General features: G+C 36.6%; 1 long non-coding RNA gene across 2 annotated transcripts in view; it reads right to left on the minus strand.

The window, feature by feature from the left end:
• Positions 5,659–22,089, minus strand: part of LOC110256428 — a 273,715-nt gene continuing 257,284 nt past the window's right edge. For both annotated transcript variants that reach the window (XR_002337921.1, XR_002337920.1), the window contains exons 3-4: positions 13,052–13,140; positions 5,659–9,183 (exon numbers count right to left, since the gene is read on the minus strand). This is a non-coding gene — a long non-coding RNA (uncharacterized LOC110256428). The remainder of the gene's footprint in view (positions 9,184–13,051; positions 13,141–22,089) is intronic.

Below are 22,089 nucleotides of genomic sequence, written 5' to 3' on the forward strand. Positions count from 1 at the left end.
ATTAATAAATCCACAAATAACAAGTGCTGGAGGGGCTGTGGAGAAAAGGGAACCCTCCTGCACTGTTGGTGGGAATGTCAACTGGTACAGCCACTATGGAGAACAGTTTGGAGATACCTTAGAAACCTATACATAGAACTTCCATATGACCCCGCAATCCCACTCTGGGCATATATCCAGACAAAACTCTACTTAAAAGAGACACATGCACCCGCATGTTCATTGCAGCACTATTCACAATAGCCAGGACATGGAAACAACCCAAATGTCCATCGACAGATGATTGGATTCGGAAGAGGTGGTATATATACACAATGGACTACTACTCAGCCATAAAAATGAATGACCTAATGCCATTTGCAGCAACATGGATGGAGCTAGAGAATCTCATACTGAGTGAAATGAGCCAGAAAGACAAAGACAAATACTATATGATATCACTTATAACTGGAATCTAATATCCAGCACAAATGAACATCTCCTTAGAAAAGAAAATCATGGACTTGGAGAAGAGACTTGTTGCTGCCTGATTGGAGGGGGAGGGAGGGGGAGGGATCGGGAGCTTGTGCTTATCAGACACAACTTAGAATAGATTTACAAGGAGATCCTGCTGAATAGCATTGAGAACTTTGTCTAGATACTCATGTTGCAACAGAAGAAAGGCTGGGGGAAAAATGTAATTGTAATGTATACATGTAAGGATAACCTGACCCCCTTGCTGTACAGTGGGAAAATAAAAAATAAATAAATAAATAAATAAAAAATACAATAAAATATATCACCTACAACTAGATAGTCTTGATTGACAAAATACAAAGACCACTGAATTCATTAAAAAATTAAGATGAACTATGAATGTCTGTGAAGAAAAGAGAATTTTATTTCACCATGACCTATCCTAAAAAATACATACTGATGTTGGGCTTAGTCTCTTCTATTCCCAGTTCAATTATGAGAAAATATGAGTCATTATCTCCATTTAACATGCTGGGTCAGAATTATCTTTACCTCTATAAGGTACTTGGTTTTTAACCATTTCCCAGGGAACATATGCCAAGCTCTTAAAATATTGTTTTAAAAAACATTATGGGCATAATGAATAGATAGCTTTTTATCTTTGTAAAGCACAATAGATAAGCAAGAGTAGTAAAGGTAATAAATTATACAGAAGCTTTAGCATGCCTTTGCAACTGAAAAGCAGGTGGGTCTATTTCCAACATACTTTATAGTGTATAAGCAGCCTTGAGGGATGGTTTTTTGACACTTGATTATCCAAATACATAGAGCAACATATGAATAAAGAAAACACCTGGTGAGAGGAATCTTGAAAATAGTCATGAATGTTAACTTAGGGTTTCTATTTGAAATGCCAATTTTCAAAAACAGGAAGATAAAAATAAAGCATAATACTAAAATTTAACAACCATAAAGCACAATATACAAGGCACATTTGAAATCCCAGTATACTAGTATTATTACCCTATATTCATAGGTAACAACTGTGCATTGTATAGGTGAAGTAAGTTCTCAAAGTAACAATGAATACATTATGACCTAAAAATTGTCAGTTTCTCTATCAGTAGGGCCAAGAATGATGGTATCAGGCTGGTCTCACTGTGCTAGTCTACATTTTACGTAGCCCCTGGAGCCCAGGCTACAATGTGAATTGTTCTCTCTGGGGTTGTGCAAATGATATTCTTAATAACCTCCCACAGCTGTGGTGCTAGAAGCAGCCTGGTCCAGAGGAAGCTGCACAGCCGGCTCACAACTGACTGAGTACTCTGGGTTTGTGTATGAAAGAAGAATAATTATAAATATCTTGCCTAAGTAAATTATACTGAGAGATAAAATCTGCGCTGATGCCACCAAATGATGTGTATGGGAACGTCTGCAGCAGCTTCTTCCATGATATCCTCCAACTAGAAACAGCTGGAATATCTCTCCATAGGAGAATGGTACGTTAACTGTGAAGGTTCATACAGTGGAATACTACATAGCAGTAAAACGAAGAAAGAAAACAATAAACTAACAGGCAAAACTAACTAATAACAGAAATTAGAATAATGGTTACATTTAGAATGGATAAACAAGAAGGTCCTACTGTATAGCACAGGGAACTATATCCAGTCTGAGATAAACCATGATGGAAAATACTTTAAAAAAAATGTGTGTGTGTGTGTGTGTGTAAAACTGAGTCACTTTATACAGCAGAAATTGGCATAATAATGTAATTCAACAATACTTCAATAATTTAAAAAAAAATTGGAATAGTGATTTTTCAATAGCTTGAGGGGACAGTTTTGAGTGAGAAGGGTGTGAGGGACACGTTGGGTTGATGGACATAAATCATGACCTAAGTGGTAATTACTTGGATTTGTGTGTAAAAAGTTCCTTGAGCTGACACTTAAGATTATGGTACTTTGGAGTTCCCATCGTGGCACAGCAGAAACGAATCCAACTAGGAACCATGAGGTTGCAGTTTCAATCCCTGGCCTCACTCAGTGGGTTAAGGATCCGGCGTTGCCATGAGCTGTGGTGTAGATGGCAGATGTGGCTCGGATCTGGCATTGCTGTGGCTGTGGTGTAGGTCGGCAGCTACAGTTCTGATTAGACCCCTAGCCTGGCAACCTCCATATGCTGCGGGTGAGGCTCTAAAAAGACAAAAAAAAAAAAAAGATTATGGTACTTTATTCACTTCATTATATGTATAATAAAACTCAGTAATAAAGTTTGGTTTTAAATCTGCTCTGAATCATTTGACCATAAACACAGTTACCAATGTGACATTCCATAGAGTAACACAGAGAACCTCTAGGACCATATATCTAAATATGCCACCATCCTGACACTCTACTTAAACTCATTCATCCTGAATATGCCTTGACCTTCATATCTTTGAGATGATATGGTCTTAACAGAACACAAATTTTGAATTGTTGATTGATTTTCAGTAACAAGATTTTCTCAGACTTGTCTGTGTTCTGAGATTATGAGATTATTTTGCTATATAATCAGCAACATATATATATATTTTTTTTTTTTGTCTTTTTAGCTATTTCTTGGGCCGCTCCAGCGGCATATGGAGGTTCCCAGGCTAGGGGTCTAATCGGAGCTGCAGCCACCGGCCTACGCCAGAGCCACAGCAACGCGGGATCCGAGCCGGGTCTGCAACCTACACCACAGCTCACGGCAACGCCAGATCGTTAACCCACTGAGCAAGGGCAGGGACCGAACCTGCAACCTCATGGTTCCTAGTCGGATTTGTTAACCACTGCGCCACGACGGGAACTCCAAGCAACATATGTTTATAAGCACACCAGAAAAAACATTTAATATGTACTCACTAGTGATCATATCAGCTAGTAATGGCGTAGGTTCATGTCACCTTATACAACAAATTGATGATTTTAAAGTGACAGAAAAATTCATTTTTTATAAATGGAAGTCAATTTACAATTTTATTTTTTTTGTCTTTTTTAGAGCCACACCGGCAGCATACGGAGGTTGCAGGGCTAGGGATCAAAGCAGAGCTATAGCCACTGGACTACGCCACTGCCACAGCAAAGCCAGATCTGAGCCAAATCTGCAACCTACACCACAGCTCACGGCAGCACCGGATCCTTAACCCACTGAGTGAGGCCAGGGATAGAACCTGCATCCTCATGGATACTAGTCAGATTTGTTTTCGCTGAGCCATGATGGGAACTCCTAAAACCCCATTTTCAAAATTTATTTTTGCTCATTTCTCCATCCAAATCAATCCCCAACTTAAAGTAATTATCTGAAGCCACTTAAATATTATGCTTCTAAAGATATCCCTTTAATAAAACGTATTGTCTGTGTCATGAATTTAGCCCTTTTTTTCAACATGCTCAAAACTATTCCATTGATCAACAAAAGAAAGACACAAGTTTTTCTTTCTTTTGTTTGTTTTTCTTATTAGGGTGTTTGTTAGTGATTGACTAGAATCAAAAAAGACCAAGTCGAAATTATTCAGAGTCAGGCCCCCAACTCCAAGTCAGACATCATTTATGAGGCTTGCTAATCCTGGGCTTTACTAGAAAAATGTTGATTATTAGAGATTTAGGAGTCTGAAAAGCTTGTTAACAACCTCCCTATGCTGACTGAGAACTTGGGAAAACTGAAATCTCTTTCTAGACTGCACCTTTAAACAAATTTCTCCCTGACTGCTTTTCAGAGTTAAATCATTTCTGTGCTTGGAAAATTTAACAAACAACTGAATTCTGGCCTTGCAAAGGTCTCTTCTGTGTTCATATTGGTGGCATTCCACACTTTGAGACTGTAGAATTTCCCAGGCCATCTTTGAAAACAAGATCAGATATATTTTTGTGAAGAATGATGAGCTATATTGAGCCTGCTGTGCCCCATGCTTGATTAGGACAAATCTGTTCAAAAATTTATGATGATCTGATATGCATTAAAAATGCACTCAGAGCAATATTATTTTGACTCTCTGTTAGGGAAAGAATTGAATCTCTTACATATTTTATTCTGTGTGAGGGCCAAAAACTATTATTACTTATTGACAATGAAAATAATATGCAATTATTACAATGCAAGACACATTAGAAGGGTCCGATACATTCTCACTGATTGACTGATGTGTAAATTAACTGTGTGACTATTATATTTTACAGATGAGATAGTTCAGGAAGCACATTACTTAGTAAAGAAAGAAGTAAAAGATTAACGCCCACATGTCCATCTTGATTGTTCTGTCCATCCTTCCTTGGCCTAGGTGAGAGGATATGTAACTTAAATTTAACTGATCATCAGTTGTGTGCACACAACCCTCCATAACACAAATGGAGCATGAGCAAGATACATATACAACATAAATGACAATACCCCAAATCAACAAAAATGAGAATTTTTTATCACTAAACCGAGTGTTGTTTACGTTTCTAAATAAAGAAAACAAAAGAGGCCTGGTCCTGGCCTTGAAGGAGATTATAGTCTCTGGAATCAAAACTATTAAAGAATAAGTGAGTGTAATATATGATGTTCAAAGGTGAATGTGTTTTGGGTTGAAGCTGAATGAATGAGTAACTGGATAGGGAGAGGCCAGGGAACTTGTTTCTACATCCTGATGTAGGGAAGAGGAAGTTGTTGGGTTTTTCTAAATGTTGTTTTATTTGTTTGGGGCTTTATTTTGTTTTTGCCCTCTAATCTCAGTTTTCAAGAAGGGATCTTTTTTCAACACATCAGATCACCAATTCAGTATTATTAATTTATCTGATCTTTATATACCATCTGCAGGATATTATACTGGATCATTTTCCTTTTCAATGTCCAACTTACACAGGCTGGCCAAGATCTTGGTGATATAAGCAGTATTGATACCCTTTGGATAAGACTTGACTACACAAGCAACATTTACTTTTGGTCACATTGCTTAGCTCTAAACTGGAAAAGGCTATAGAGAAATCCTCCAAACACTGGCTTCCTGATACTGAGTAAATTTTATGAATCCCCAAGTGGTTATTCTAATTTTTGAATAGGTAGCTACATAAACATTTCTGGTTAGCTCAATGATACTCTTGATGACTATTGAATCCATTGTTTTTCATTCTACAAAACAGAAGCTACCCTGTGAATCATAGACCAACAGGGTTTTGTAAAGAATGAGGGGCTTATATTTTTCCTAGAAGAAATAGGAGAACAGAGATCAAGGAAGCTTTCACCAAAAATTAGGGAAGTTGCCTCAAGAAGTTAAAGAGGTTGTCTCAGCCCAAAGCACTTAAGCTACTGATTAAAGGTTTTGCCTGAAGATCTCTAGTATCTCTGAGAATGTCCTATGAACTGACTTTGAGTGAATCCACTTAGTTTGTGTTTCTTAAGAGCTCAGGTCTGACTGTACATCTGGTTGCACCATGTCCTAAAAGAGTATGTCCTTTCATGGGAAAGCTCAAATCTGGGACAGCTCAGGGAAGGGAGTTCTGAAATATAGTTCCTAGCTTCTTTGCTGAAATTCACATGAGGCTTTAGACAGGAGTGTTAGATGCCCAATAGACTGCAGAGGATATAGCACAAGTCCCCCCAAATTAGGTATCACTTTCTAAAATAAAGAGGATAAGAGTTATTACCCTACAAGGACATCTGTGTTCCATTTAAAAGGGAAGAGGATTCTGAGGAGAAAAAAAGTGTGAGAATGCAGCATATTTTAACTCTGACTTGGAAATTAACTGAAGAATAGCATAGAAAAGGTACCAAAAAGCTGAGGAGGAAAAGGATGTTTGACTTTACTTAACCCAACATTTCCACATTTATTGGATCAAAGAGTTCATTTTCTTTTCATGTAGCACATATTAGCAAGGTTCCACAGTGAGCTTTTATATAAATCCTATTCCAACAGATGTTTTCAGCATCCTTCTAGATTATTAATCAAACTATGGTTAAATGAAGCATACTGACTAATGTGTTTAACTCTTCTCCTCCTGACACTTCACTGAAATCACAGCATTGGGCCTTTAAGGCATAAGCCCCAAAACAAAAGAAACTAGAAAGAAAAACATCTGAGATGACAGATTTCAACAGTTTTGAAAGATGGAAAATAGATGAAAATTAGTAACTAGGGAGTTTGATTAAAGACACTTAACAATCAGCATGGCCTAGGCAACAGCCAATCAGAGGAGAAACCAGGAAAGCTTAGAGCTAGGTCTTGGGTAGCTCCCTGCTGGGCTGGGCTAGATAGTAACCCTTTGGCTGATGGATGGTGAAAGTCAAGGGCCCCAGGTGGATAATTTGTGGCCATTGGAGATGGCGAATACTCAGCACGTTAGGAAATGAAACTACTTATGAATTGATGTAGAAGTATTTCAGGGGGTTAATATTTGGTAAACCATTCCAAGAAAAGGCATTCTAATCAGAGAAATGAAAGCCTTAAACTATGCATATGTAAAAGACAGTCCAAGCCTGCATCAGAATTACTGTGAATTGCTAAGAGGTTCTACTGACCCTAGAAGGAAATTATGTCACATATATGCCAGAGTTTCATAAGCTACAAAATGCCGTATGTATAGTATTTATTATGTTAAATATGTTGTTATTTATCCCACAACTGCCAGCATGGTGCTTGCTTCCTAAAATTAAGACAATAAAAAATTTGGAGGCTTTTCTCCATTTCCACCCCAAAGAATTGTTTCTTGCTCACAAACAAGAATGAAAAATATATTTACAGCAAGAATATATGCTCAAAGTGATTCTTCCAATGTGTTAGCAATAAAACAAAGGTAATCTTTCTTGAACTAGACAGCGACCCCAATGCCTCTAGGTTTCTATCAGAATAAACTCTTGTCTTCTGTGGTGACCTTTCCTCAAATATTAGCAGCTGCTCTTTCACCATAACCACCCTCCCCACATGCACATACACAAACCCCATAGAAGCTGCCATCTTTGACTCTCCTGACCCTTTCAATAAATGTGTGCTGGCACATTCTTCAAAACTCATGACCTAGCCACTCTGAAGGGCTGTCACAGCCAAAGATTATTTTGAAGGGGCAGGGAGGAAAATCTTTGTTTTTTTTTTTTGCTTTTCTCCTGAGCTTTTATTTTTTTCTTTTCAAAAGACCCTATTTTACCCAGGATTCTTGACTCTACTCTGAAAAGTTACAGTAAAAATGAACATTACTATTTTAACTAAAGATTGTTAAGGTTGAATACTTGACATTTTCTTGGTAATAATTCACAATAACTTAAACACATTATTAGACTTTCTAGCTGCTTGTAGAAGGACAACTAAGGTGAAAGTTAAGTAGGCTGCTGGTTGAAAGTGAAATCAGTTTACTATCCCCTGGATTCACAGGTTGATTTAATCTCAGTAACTCTGCTAAACACTAAACACAATGCTTTCTCTCTCTTTTTTCTTTCCTTTTAAATTTTATCACTAACTTTTGGCCACCCTGACCTCCCACAATCCTTACATCCTACAATGCTTACTGTCATCATCACACATTTTAGATTGTAACTAAAGATGATGCTGAACTATTGTCTATGCCTTCATCTCAATGGACCAGTTCTCCTATGAGATTTTTTTTTTTTAATTTTATTACAAAGGACTGCATAGTACAACTGTGGGAGCTGGCTAATCAAATCCAAAGTGCACGGGCCAAGCAGTTAGGAAGGGGAGATGACACACAGGCTAAAACCCCATAGGCACAAGTTAAAGTTCTCTGTTCACAGGTGGTGGTCAGGAAGGAAGATCCAGAAGGAAAGAAGAGCAATTACAGAGTCAGACGTTGTATGGAGTCCTGGCTTTAGGGAAATCCTAAGTCCTCTTTTAAAGGCTTCTACTCAGATGCAGTTAGGTCCCAGGTATACTACCTTTTTATTAATTAAAAGTCTAATGAGTAGGGACCATAATTACATCTGCAAAATCCCTTCATGGCAGAACCTAGCTTAGGGTTTTAATGAGTAGAAGTTATGCATATGCGACAAAATGACCACTACTCTCCTATTCTCATGAAAGGGTATCTTTCATAACCTGGCCCAATTAGACACATAATGAGATAGAGAATTCTGGGGATGCAAGTTCAGTCAAGACAAATTAACATCAAAAAGCCATCACACTGAGCATGTAGTATATGGGACATAGATGAGACTGTGCTGCTCTGAAAGAATAAACAAAGGCTCTGTAAATAAAATAATTTCCTGTCTCCCCAAACATCTGGCTCTGTGCTACACACATAAGAGGTACAAAATAAAGACTTGAAAAAATAATTGGTCCTGGCAATTTCTACCCAAGTGATTATGACTGACTAGATCATTAAACAGGTTTGATGAGTACATTGTTTTATCTGCCTAAAATGATATTCTTTTATGCAAGAATTGAGTTAATAGTAACATTGTTTTTCTCACTTTTTTCCTATTAAATATACACTACATGATTATTTCTGAAAACAGCACAAAAAATGCTCTTATTGTGTTTAATGTATTATGCTTAATGAAAGCAGACTTCTTCAAATTCAGAGTATAAGCCATCAATAGGAATTATCAAAATAACTGAAGAAATGGCAATAACCCATCTTTTGAGGTCAATGTATAATTCATCCATTCAGTCAATGCATATTTGTCAAGAGCCTTCTGTGAGCTATCATGGTTCCATGTGCTGGAGATATGGTCGAGGACAAAACAAAGTTTCTGCACATACAGAAGTTGCAATATCTGGGAGGTGACAGAAAATAAACATATGAATTATTTAATATATAATTATGTAAGTTAATCTGGCAGATTCAATAAATTTTGGCTCGATATTTTTCACAGATTTCATTAAAAATAAAATACACAAAATCAATAAATACAAAATTAAATACGCATTAATTACTTAGAATAGAAAAAAATAAATTATAAATCTTACAAAGCAGACAAGAACATAACAAAATTCAGGAAAATGCCATATGCAAAAATAAACTCAAATGGGATTAAAGACCTAAATATAAAACCAGACACTATAAAACTCTTAGAGGAAAGCATAGGCCAAACACTCTCCAACATAAATGACAGCAACATCTTCTCAGAGTAATGACAATAAAAACAAAAATAAACAAATGGGACGTAAACTTGAAAGTTTTTGCACAGCAAAAGAAACCCTAAATGAAAAGAAAAGGCCACCCACAGAACAGCATAAAATATCTGCAAATGAATCAACTGACAAGGGATTAATCTCCAAAATTTATAAACACCTCCTGCAGTTCAACACCAAAAAAACAAACAACCCCCTCAAAAAATGGGTAGAAGTTCTAAACAGACAATTCTTCCAAGAAGATACATAGATGGCCAAAAAACATGAAAAGATGTTCAACATCACTCATCATTAGAGAAATGCAAATCAAAACCATTATGAGGCACCACCTCACACCAGCCAGAATGGCCATCCAAAAGTCTACAAACAGTAAGTGCTGGAGAGGGTGTGGAGAAAAAGGAATCCTAGTACATTGTTGGTGGGAATGTAAATTGGTGCAACCACTGTGGAAAACAGCATGGAGATTTCTTAGAAAACTCAAAATAGAACTACCATTTGATCCAGCCATCCCACTTCTGGGCATATATCCAGAGAAAACCATGACTCGAAAAGACATATATACTTCATTGCAGCACTGTATACAATAGCACTGTATACAATGGAAACAACCTAAATGTCCATCGACAGAGGAGTGGATCAAGAAGATGCGGTACATATACACAATGGAACATTGCGCAGCCATTAAAAGGAATGAAATAATGGCATTTGCAGCAACATGGATGGACCTAGAAATTATCATGCTAAGTGAAGTCAGTCAGACAGTGAGACACAACATCAAATGCTATAAATCTGAACAAAGGACACAATGAACTTCTTTGCAGAACAGATACCAATTCTCAGACTTTGAAAAACTTAACGGTTTCCAAATGAGACAGGTTAGGGGGTGGGGGGATGCACTGAGGGTCTGGGATGGAAATGCTGTAAAAATTTGTTTGTGATGATTGCTGTACACCTATAAATGTAATAAAATTCATTAACTAAATAAAAAAAAGGAAAATGCCACAGTCTTTTTGTTAAATAACTTCCTGAAACATCCTGTAATTTATTCTTTACTGTATTTTGACCACACATGCTAACAACTATAAAAACTATTTTTATTATTTGCTAATATTTTCTATATGTAAAGTGCTAATTCAGGTTTTTCTCTGGCATGGGTGATCAATATTTGTGGACTTTTTTATTATTGATGATTTAGAAATGTTTCTTTCACATTCACAATTCATATTGGTAATACCATGTAAGTTTTTGTACTGCATTGTAAGTTTTTATGCTAAAACACAGAAATAGTAATTCTGTTTTTCATAACTTCCATCAAAAAAGAAGATAGGCTTTTTATTATGCAATTTTTATATGATGTACTATCAAATATATTCCTGATAAGACAGTGTTTCTATTTGAGTTAAGTGTCAGCGGGAATTGTATCCTCCAGTTAGAATTTTACACATCTGGTAACTATAATAGTTTTCCATAGATTAGCTTCTGGTGCTTTATATTTCAAACATTGTTTCTCCCCCATTACCCTCCTAATTCCTGCTTCAAGCACTGTGGGACACACTCAAACTAGCCTACAATATCTGGCCCTCCTTCTTCATTCCACAAATATCAAGTATCCCCAACTCAACTTCCCCTTAGCTAGATCCCAACAGCCGGGGCATGCAGCCACAATAATGCCACTTATCAGGGGGAAAAAATGAGATATATAATTATTGTTTTTTTAAAAAAACTTACATTTATAATTTTTACAAAAATATAGGCTCAAATGAGAGGCCCAGAATAATGAGGGCTAAGGTAAAACGTAGGGCAATTTGGCAGAGAATTTACTCAGTTATTTTTTGAAATTTCTGTTCATTTATGCTGTCATATCCCAGGTTTCTTCCCTAATGGTCTTACTGATCTTCACCTGTGATAGAATCGCTCCTGGTGCAGAGTTCGCTTCTATACTGCTAAAGACTTTATACAACATGGGACACTAATTGGGTCGAGTCAGTCACAAATCCAGGACCTTCATCTCATTAGTACCTTTGAATACAGTAATATATTTGAAATATTAAGTAATATTTTTCTTCTGTTTCAGTCCCCCAATCTCACCCCCACCCCTACCTCCAGTGCCTTTGTTCTCCACAATAACCAAGTAGAACTGCTATGTTGTGTGAGGGATATGGTAGGGCTAAGCAAAAAAAAAAAAAAATGTCCCTTCGCAGCTTGGCTTTCCAAAAGTCTAAGGTCCTAATGAGAGCTGGTGAATTAAGAAGACTACTCCTAATCTCAAAAACAGAGAGACAATAATAAACAGTAATTCTGCCTCTGGTCCCTAGACAGAACAGATTCCTCCATTAAAGAAAGAAAAGAGTGTCAGAGAGGATGAGATTAGAGGGTAAGGATCAGAAAGGGAGGCTGAAGAGGGGAGGAAGAGTGACATGAGCTGGGATTCCTAGGCCCTGTGTCTTACTTTTAGACAAATCTCTGGAGAGTCCCAAGATCCCAGAGAGAAAAAGATGCATAGAGAATTTGGGCGGATGTGTGTCAGCATGATAGCAAATTCAGTGCCTCAATACAGCACAGGATTCCATATCACCACACCGACCACTGAAGGGGCAACTGAATGAGAAAGAAATGTGTCAGAGATGACTTGTGTGGACTAAGGACTAGATAGGAAGATGGACATCAAGGACAACTGACATGAAGAGTCTACTCTGCTAAGAGGGAGTAGAGGGGATTCTTCTTTATCTTTCCAGTTCATTAAGGTATAACAGACATACAGCACTCTAAGTTTAAGGTAGGCAGCATAATGATTTCACTGACATGCATTGTGACCTGATTTCACAGTAATTCTGGTGAACATCCATCACCCCATATAGGTATAAAATAAAAGGAAAAGGAAAAAAATGTCCCTATGATAACACTTAGGATTTACTCTGATAACAACTTTCATGAATAACATACAGCAGTGTTAACTGCATTAATCATGTTGTACATTACATCCCTCCTACTTATTTATTTTATAATTGAAAGTTTGTACCCTGTGACCATGTTCATCCAATTCTCCTCCCCCTACTCCCTCCTCCTGGGCTATGAGTTTTTTGTTTAGTTTTTTTTTTTTTTTTAATGAAATTGACCTACAAACACTATTAGTTCCTGGTGTACAGGGTAGTGATTTGATATTTCTACACATTACAAATAATCACCATGATAAGTTATCTTTCACTATACAAGAATATCACATTATCATTGACTATATTCCCGATGCTGTACATTTCATTTCCATGACTCATTTATTTTGTAACTGGAAGTGTGTGCCTCTTAATCGCCCTCAATTATTCCTCTAACTGGGATTAGATTTCTCCCACCCTGTCAGACTAGCATGCTACAAATAGATATCAACTCAAGATATAAAATATATGAGAATTATATATAGAACCACTAAAAAAATTACAGAATTAAGAATTAAAATAATAAAATAAAAAAATATAAATATGCATATATACACACACATAAATATATCTTGCATACCTGAATTGTGCCCCAAAGAACACATCTTGTACACTCGGTTATCAGAGGTCAGCACATTTCCATTGTAGGCATTCAAAAAATGGTTTTCCCTAAGAAAAATCAAAGAATTTATAAGTGAAAAAAAAAATCTCAAAATTCAGGTAACCAGCAGTAACTCAGACAAGTTTCTTTCATGAGGAAAGACATTAAGATTAATACATTCTGGGCTATGTCTGACAATACTTCATGCTGTAAGTGGAGAAAAACGCATGTAAATCAATGAAACTAGAACACACCTTCACACAATGAACAAAAATAAACTCAAATATCTTAAAGATGTAAATGTAAGACAAGACAGGATCAAACTCTTAGAAGAGAAGATAAGCAAAACAGTCTCTGACATCAACCGTACAAATGTTTTCTTAGGTCAGTCTTCCAACAGAAATAGAAGCAAAAATAAAACAATGGGACCTACTTAAACTGACAAGCTATTGCACAGAAAAGGAAACCATAAAAAAAAAAGAAGAAGAAGACAACCCATGGAATGGGAGAAAATAAGGCTTAATCTCTGAAATACACAAACAATTTATACAACTCAACAGCAAAAAAACCAACAACCCAATTGAAAAAAGGGCAGAAGACCTGAAGAAACATTACTCAAAAGACATACAGATGGCCAAAAGGCAGGTGAAAAAATGCTCAACATCACTAATTATTAGAGAAATACAAATCAAAACTGCTATGAGGTACCACCTCACACCTGTCAGAATGTCTATTATTAAGAGGTCCACAAATAACAAATGTAGGAGAGGGTGTGGAGAAAAGGGTACGTTCCTTCACCATTGGTGAGAATGTAAACTGGTATAACCACTATGGAAAACAGTACACAGGTACCTCAGAAAACTAAATATAGAACTACCATATGACCCATCAATTACACTCTTGGGCATATATGTGGACAAAACTTTCATTGAAAAAGATACATGCACCCCTGTGTTCACTGCACCACTATTCAAAATAGCCAAGACATGAAAACAACCTAAATGTCTGTGGACAGATGAATGGATTAAGAAGATGTGGTATATATACACAGTGGAACACTACTCATCCATAAAAAAGAACAAAATAATGCCATTTGCAACAACATATATGGAACTAGGGACTCTCATACTAAGTGAAGTAAGTCATAAAGAGAAACACGAATACCATACATCACTCATATCTGGAATCTAATATATGGTGCAAATGAACCTATCTGGAGAAAAAAAACAAACTCACAGACTTGGAGAACAGACTTATGGCTGCCAAGGAGGAAGTGGGAGGGACTAGGAGTTTGGGGTCAGCATATGAACACTATTGCATTTGGAGTAGACAAGCAATGAGATACTATTGTATAGCACAGGGAACTATATCTAACCACTTGTGATGGAACATGATGGAGGATAATGAGAGAAAAAGAATGTATGTATATACATACTTGTGTGAGTGTGTGTGTGCATGAATGACTGCGTCACTTTGCTGTGCAGCAGAAATTGACAGAACATTGTAAATCAACTATAAAAGAAAAAATAAAAAACTTACAAAATAAAAATTAAAAAAACTTTAAAAAAGTAAAGAAAAGGTTGTATACATACACAATAGAATACTATTCAGCCATAAAAAAGAACAAAATAATGCCATTTGCAACAACATGGGTGGAACTAGAGACTCATACTAAGTGAAGTAAGTCAGAAAAAGACAAATACCATATGATATCACTTATATCTGGAATCTAATATGGCACAAGTGAACCTATCTACAGAAAACAAACTCATGGACATGGAGAACAGACTTGTAGTTGCCAAGAGACAGGGGGAGAGAGTGGAATAGATAGGGAGTTTGGGGTTAGTAGATGCAAAAACTGTTGCATTTGGAATTGATAGGCAATGAGATTCTGCTATATAGCACAGGGACCTGTATCTGATCACTTGTGATGGAACATGATGGAGGATAATGTTTAAAAAAGAATGTATATGAATGTATAGCTGGGTCACTTTGCTGTGCAGCAGAAATTGACAGAACACTGTAAATCAACTAAAACAAAAAATTGAAGAAAACATTTAAAATAAGTTACTAAAACAGAAAAAAAAGGCCTATATTGTTCATTTTATCAGAATTACATTTAATTAGCTGAAATTACAATTTCAAGCCAGTTTTATGTACTGGCTATACTTACTCCCCTCTAGTAAACCGCCTCCCCAGAACCTCACTTAAGAGATGTGTGCTGAGAGGAAATTTATGCGTACTATAAATTCAGTCAAGAAATATATTTCACCCACGGCCTCATTTGATACCCTGTCAAAAGCTACCTGGAGGAGTTCCTGTTGTGTCTCAGCAGTAGCATCCCACCAGTATCCATGAACTCAACTAGGGCTCGATCCCTGGCCTTGCTCAGTGGGTTAAGGATCCAGGGTTACCATGAGCTGTGGTGTAGGTACCACATTTAGCTGAGATCCCGAGTTGCTATGGCTGGGAGCGTAGGTCGGCAGCTACAGCTCTTATTTGACCCCTAGCCTGGGAATTTCCATATGCCATAAAAAGAAAAAAAAAAAAAAATTACCTGGAGACTTGACAGAAGGTAGACAGACTCGCAAGGTAGACAGACTCACAGACACGCGAGCGCCCAGCTCCCCGAGGCTTGGAGCACAGCCTAGGGCAGTGACAACCTGCAGGGCCACACTTCCAGACAGAAAGAACCTGAGGGAGCTGCTCCACTCGTTTAAGTAACTCGCGGGGCCTCAGCTGCAAGAAATCCTGGACCTGACTTGGGCTACTGACGCCCAGCGCCTGTGCCTGCGCCTGCGCCCTCCGAACCCGCACGTGCGCTGTGAGCAGGCAAAGTGCTTGCTTGGTCAATGTCGGGATCGAGCAAGCTTCTGCACCAAGTCCGTGCGTATACCCAGTGATGGGCACGCACCTCAGCCCAGCCCTGGAGTCCAGGAATGGTGCTGTCACAGGTGAGACCTACAGGCAGGTGGCCCTCCCTCTCTTCTGTTCCACTCTCCCTGGGCCTTCTAACAAAATTATTATTAAATAAAAATAACATTACCATTAAAATACACACTTTTCTTAAACTGAAGTATAGTTCACTTACAATGTGTTAGTTGCAGGTGTACAGCAAAGTGATTCAGATAGAGAGAGGATTCTTTTTCAGTTTTCCCATATAAGTTATGACAGAATATTGAGTAGAGTTCCCTGGGCTATAGCATAGATCCTTCTTGATTATCTATTTTATATATAGTAGTGTGTATATTTTAATCCCAAACTCCTCATTTATCCACCTGTGCTTTTCCCCTTTGGTAACTATAAATCTGTTTTCTATGTCTGTGGGTCTATTTCTGTTTTGTATATAAGTTCATTTGTATCATTTTTTTAAGATTCCACATATAAGCGATATCATGTAATATTTGTCTTTCTCTGGCTTACTTTTTAATATGATAATCTATGGAGGTTCCTTAAAAAACTAAAAATAGAACTACTGTACAGATCTTGTAATCCCACACTTGCACATATATCCAGAGAAAACCATAATTTTAAGACACATGCAACCCAATGTTCATTGCAGCACTATTTACAATAGCCAAGACATGGAAGCAACCTAAATGTCCATCAAGAGATGAGTGAAAAGATAAGGTGTGTGTATATATACACATTTGTACAGTGTATATATACACTGTAAAAATATATAGAGAAAGAGATATATACACACATACATAATAATGGAATATTAGCCATTTAAAAAGAATGAAATAATACCATTTATTTACACACTTTTGTGCTAGCTAATCCCAACTGCCACTGTCAAATTTCTGTATATTCATCATTTACAAACATAAGCACCTAAGATGTCCATGTGCACAGTATACTCAACTAAAATTGTTACATTTGAAGAAGAATAGGGTAACAACAATAACAACAACAAAAAAAATGGCACCAGTTTGGAAAAGTTCCCAATTTCAGTTTGCAGTCACCTAAAGCCCTAAAATAATTTCAAATGCAGTTGTAGGATGAGAATTGAGAATTAGAAAGAAAGCTAAGTAAAACTTTCATAGACCTTTTTCTTCTTTATTCTGCTGCACTGTCCTTTTAATGTGCCTCTGTAGCCACCGGGAGTGTTTTAGGACTTCCTGTTCTTTGAATTATGACCGAAAAATGTCCACCCTCTATCAGCTAACCCTGGACATAGATGCATTGGAGAGGGATCTGAGGAGCAGAGGGCTGGGTCATTTGCCCCTAACAAACAAGGTTTTGTAAGAATCCAAATTTGAGGAGTTCTCTTATGGCATAGTGGGTTAAGGATCTAGTGTTGTCACTGGAGTGGCTCAGGTTGCTGCTGTGGTGTAAGTTTGATCCTTGCCCTGGAAACTTCCACATGCCGTGGTTGCATCCAAAAAAATTAAAAAGAATGCAAGTTTGAGTCAGGACTGGGAGAGGGAGGAAGGATGCAGTAGAGGGTTCTGGAGTTGGAATTGAAGGTTCTAAAATGTAAAGTAAATCACTGAATTCCTCCAGAATCAAGTGCAACAATTCTTTAAAGTTTCCACTTCTTAAAATTTCATGCTAACTTATAGAAACAAGAATAGATGTAAAGCAAAGAAGGTATTTCCTTTTAGCACTGTAATGATTAAAAGAAACTACCTGGTATGCTATAATTCCATACAGTGCACAAAACATGCCTGCAAATCAACTGACTAGTCACAAATGTAACACATATCCATTCAGTCATTCAAAAAATATTTTGAACACTGACTGCCTGAATATAACGATAAACAGGAAAAATACTGCCTTTAATTTTCATGAGTATATAGGTCACATATCCATTCAGTCATTCAAAAAATATTTTGAACAGACTGCCTGAATATAACAATAAACAGGAAAAATACTGCCTTTAATTTTCATGAGTATATAGGTCAGTACATGCATGTATATGTTTAAGGAGATGGGTAGTGATAATTTCCTCACTTGTTAAGCTAGTATTTATCAAATGAATACAATATGCCATACCTCTTTTACATGCTAGCAATGAACACATCTCTTTCCCTTGAGATAGCTCATTCCTTTTTTTTTTTTCAAACATCAGATGATATAACTTATATATGGAATCTAAAAAAAGGACACAAATGAACTTATTTGCAGAACAGAAACAGGCTCACAGACTTTGAAAAATTTATGGTAACCAAGTGGGGCAGGTGGTGGGCTGGAACGATGAACTGGGTGTTGGGGATTGGCATATGCACACTGAGGTGTATAGGATGATTAGCCAGTGGGGACCTGCTGTATAGCACAGAGAACTCTACCCAATATTGTTATAATCTATGTGGGAAAAGAATTTGAAATATGTGTACATATACAACTGAATCACTTTGTTGTACAGCAGAAATTATCATAATGTTGTAAACTATATTTCAATAAAATATAGTTTAACTTTAAAAAATGCGGGAAAAAAAGAGATGGCTCATTCTAATGTGATAATAAGTAAATGAAATTTTAAGGTACTGGAAAACCCTGTTAGAAAAACCAAAAACAAAGAAGTAATGAGAGTATGTGTGAATTTACATATGAGCACATGCTATTTAAGACTTTAGGATTTGGTGGTTGAGGATAGCTCATCTTTAGAGGTGATGAGATCTAGAGGTGATGACCTCAGATTTCAGCAGAAATCTGAATAAAATGAGGAAATGAGCCATGGGGATACATACAGAAGAAGCATTTTGAGCAGAGAGAATTTCAAGAGCAAAGGCCCTGAGTTGGATTCGTGCTTACATGTTGAGTATCATGAATCACAAATTTATACAGCACACAATTCATTGAACTCTGACTACATGCTAGGAAACAAATACCCAATGTAAGTAAAATCAAGTCCTGGCACTCAAGAGGTGTAATATTGTCCCTCAAAGGTTACAACAGAAATAGATACATAAACAACATAAAGTTCCGCCACCCCCATCAACTTCAGGTAGGTGGGAAAATTGTCTTAGAATCTGATAAAGTTAATATGTGGAATTAGTATAATTAAGAGGTACAAGAAATTAGGATCTGCACAATTAAGCCAGCACAGTTCTTTAAGGGAACACCATAACCATTAGAAACAAGAGTATTAAAATGTCATCAGTGGGAAGAGTGGGGAAGAGGCATGGGTACAGAAGGAGGAGAAAACATACACATTTAGAAAAGTTATGATGAGTTCAGAGGTACTACTGCCTCCAACTAGAAACAAATAATTAGAAGCAAAGTTGGATACAATGGTATCATATAATGATGACTGATGTCTTCAATGTGCAGTTCGTAGAACTGTTAAGACAAATATGAACATTTAAAATAATGACAAATACGAATATTTAAAATAATAGATTCCCAAGTTTTCTTTTATTAACGACCCAAATCATTCAGTTTTATTTGGGAAATAAATCACTTTGGGCATTCCAAATAACTTTGCTAGAAATTCTTCTACTTCTGGTTTAACTAAGTAATCCATCACCTTCTACAAAAACAGGTTTTTAAAGTTTATCATAATCTATTATTTTATCAAAGGGAATATTCCTGCCACAGTTATGTACAAACATAGGTCTGGACTTGTCAAAAAGGTGTGATATAAATGGAGCTGACTTTGCTGAGGTTAGTAATGTCTTTTATTTCTAGAATACCTCAGATTACTCAGTCAATGTTTTGTGCAGAGGTGACAGAAATGAGAAAGGTAGATAACTATTGATTCCAAATTTTCTACGAGAATTATTCCATTTGTTTTGAAAATTAAGCCACAGGAGTTCCCATTGTGGCTCAGCAATAATGAATCCAACCAGTATCCATGAGGATGCGGGTTCAATCCCTAGCCCTGCTCAGTGAGTTAAGGTTCCGGCTACACCTGTGGTGTAGGCCACAGATATGGCTTGGACCTCATGTTGCTGTGGCTGTGGTGTAGGCTGACAGCTGCAGCTCAAATTCAACCCCTACCCTGGGGATGTCCATATGCTGCAGGTGTGGCCCTAAAAAGAAGAAATAAATAAATACATAAATTTTAAAAATAAAAATAAAAAATTCAGCCACAGTTCAGTTATAACAGCCTCATATTTTTTTATTTGTTAGTTTGGTCAGATTAGAATTCAACTGGGGTTAAAAATTAGTGTATTCTTAAAGAGCCATTTCTTAAAAACAGTCAAAATCCTTTAAGAACTGTAACTACAAACAAACAAACAAAAAAAGACAACCAGCCAGGTAGGTTAAGAATTTAATTAAACTACAACAAAGCCAAGGGCAAGAATTTCACATCCATGCTTTCAGAACTTCAGAGATTTACACCAAGCTATCCTTTTAAATTAATACTGGTTTACTGTCCCAATGCATGATAAATTCACTCACTCCCTAGGCCTTTGTTTATATACTTAAGCCATGACAGGACTGATCAAAACCCAATATTAAACACCTACTATGTGCCAAATCCTGTGTGAGATACTCCACCGGCTTTTCACACCTTAAAGGCGTATAACAAAATAGCCTCAAAAAATGATTTTTTGACAAACTGTTCTTCGCCTGCTGTTCTAACTCAAGCTGCTCTCAGAAATAATATCCAATGAAAGAGAGTAAACCTGAAACACAGTGACCCTAATCATCTACCCTCGTACCCTGCAATTGAGAGTAAATAGCCTGTAAGGGGCAAATTCAATTTCTTCTTTGCTGCCAAAAGCCCTATAGCCAAGTCTGTAACTTTTTTAGACACATTTTTATGGAGAATAAAGTTCACAAAGTATGAACCACTATGAAAGATCTCACTATATCCATTATCCCTGTGTATAAATGCATATAACCTACTCTCATTACACATTTATAATCATATCATTAACATCATTCAGAATAATCATAGAATTTTTTTCTCCATCTAAAACCTCTTGTTTGAGTTCCCATGTGGCTCAGCAGATACAAACCCAACTAGTATCCATGAAGTTGCAAGTTTGATCCCTGGCCTCACTCAGTGGGTTAAGGAGCTGGCGTTAAGGCAAGCTGCAGTGTAGGCCACAGATGTGACCTGGATCCTGTGTTGGCTGTGGCTGTGGCATAGGCTGGTAGCTGCAGCTCTGATTCGACCCCCAGCTAGGAATTTCCAAATGCCATGGGTACAGCCCTAAAATGAAAAACAAAAACAAACACCTCTTGTTAAACAAAAAAGACTGATGTGATTGAACAATGGCAAGAAAACCCATGTCAGTCACACTTAGAGATGATCCACATAATATGTAATTAGGAGTCTCCTGAGGAGCTTTCCAAGATTTCACTGAAAAAAAAAAAAAACAGCTTTTGGTGAATTCTGAACCATTAATTTTCTCTTTTATTTGAATAATTATATATCTATCAACTGACAGTGAATTACAGAATGTCGTTTGATCACCATCAGTCATTGCGGTAGAGTCAACCAAGAGGCCAGGTGCTCCTGCCATAAAACTAATAAGGCAGAGTTTTTTGAGAACAGTGAAGACTATGAATTCAACACACAAAAAAATCTCATTAAGGAAGTACATTTCCTATATACACATAAAGTGATAACTTCTAAGTCAAACATTTCTTTTGCTTTAAATAATAAAATGAAAGATATAGTTCTAAGAAAGCATAAATAAAAATGAAGAATATAGTATATACTTAAAACCTCTCATTTTTTATATTGTTCTTCAAAACATTTATTTGCTTTAAAGCAATAATTCCATTCTAGGAATTTAAGAAAATAATTAGAATTTTATTCAAATAATAACTTCTTCTGAACATTATTTATAAAGATAAAATTGTATAAACAGACTAAATATCTCTCACTAAAGATGAATTTGTAAATTATGATAAATTTCATCTAGAGGGGTTACTACATTCTTTAAATAACATGTTTTTAATTAACTTTAGATACCTTAAGAAAATGTTCACAGTATAATGTTAAATTAAAAAAAAGGTAAAATAAAAGGAAGTATAGACATTATTTAACATTTCACACACATAAATATACAGAAAAGAGGGCTTCAGGGGAATAAATTAAAATGGCATCT

The sequence above is a fragment of the Sus scrofa genome, chromosome 13, assembly GCF_000003025.6.
Source record: "Sus scrofa isolate TJ Tabasco breed Duroc chromosome 13, Sscrofa11.1, whole genome shotgun sequence".
Lineage (NCBI taxonomy): Eukaryota > Metazoa > Chordata > Mammalia > Artiodactyla > Suidae > Sus > Sus scrofa.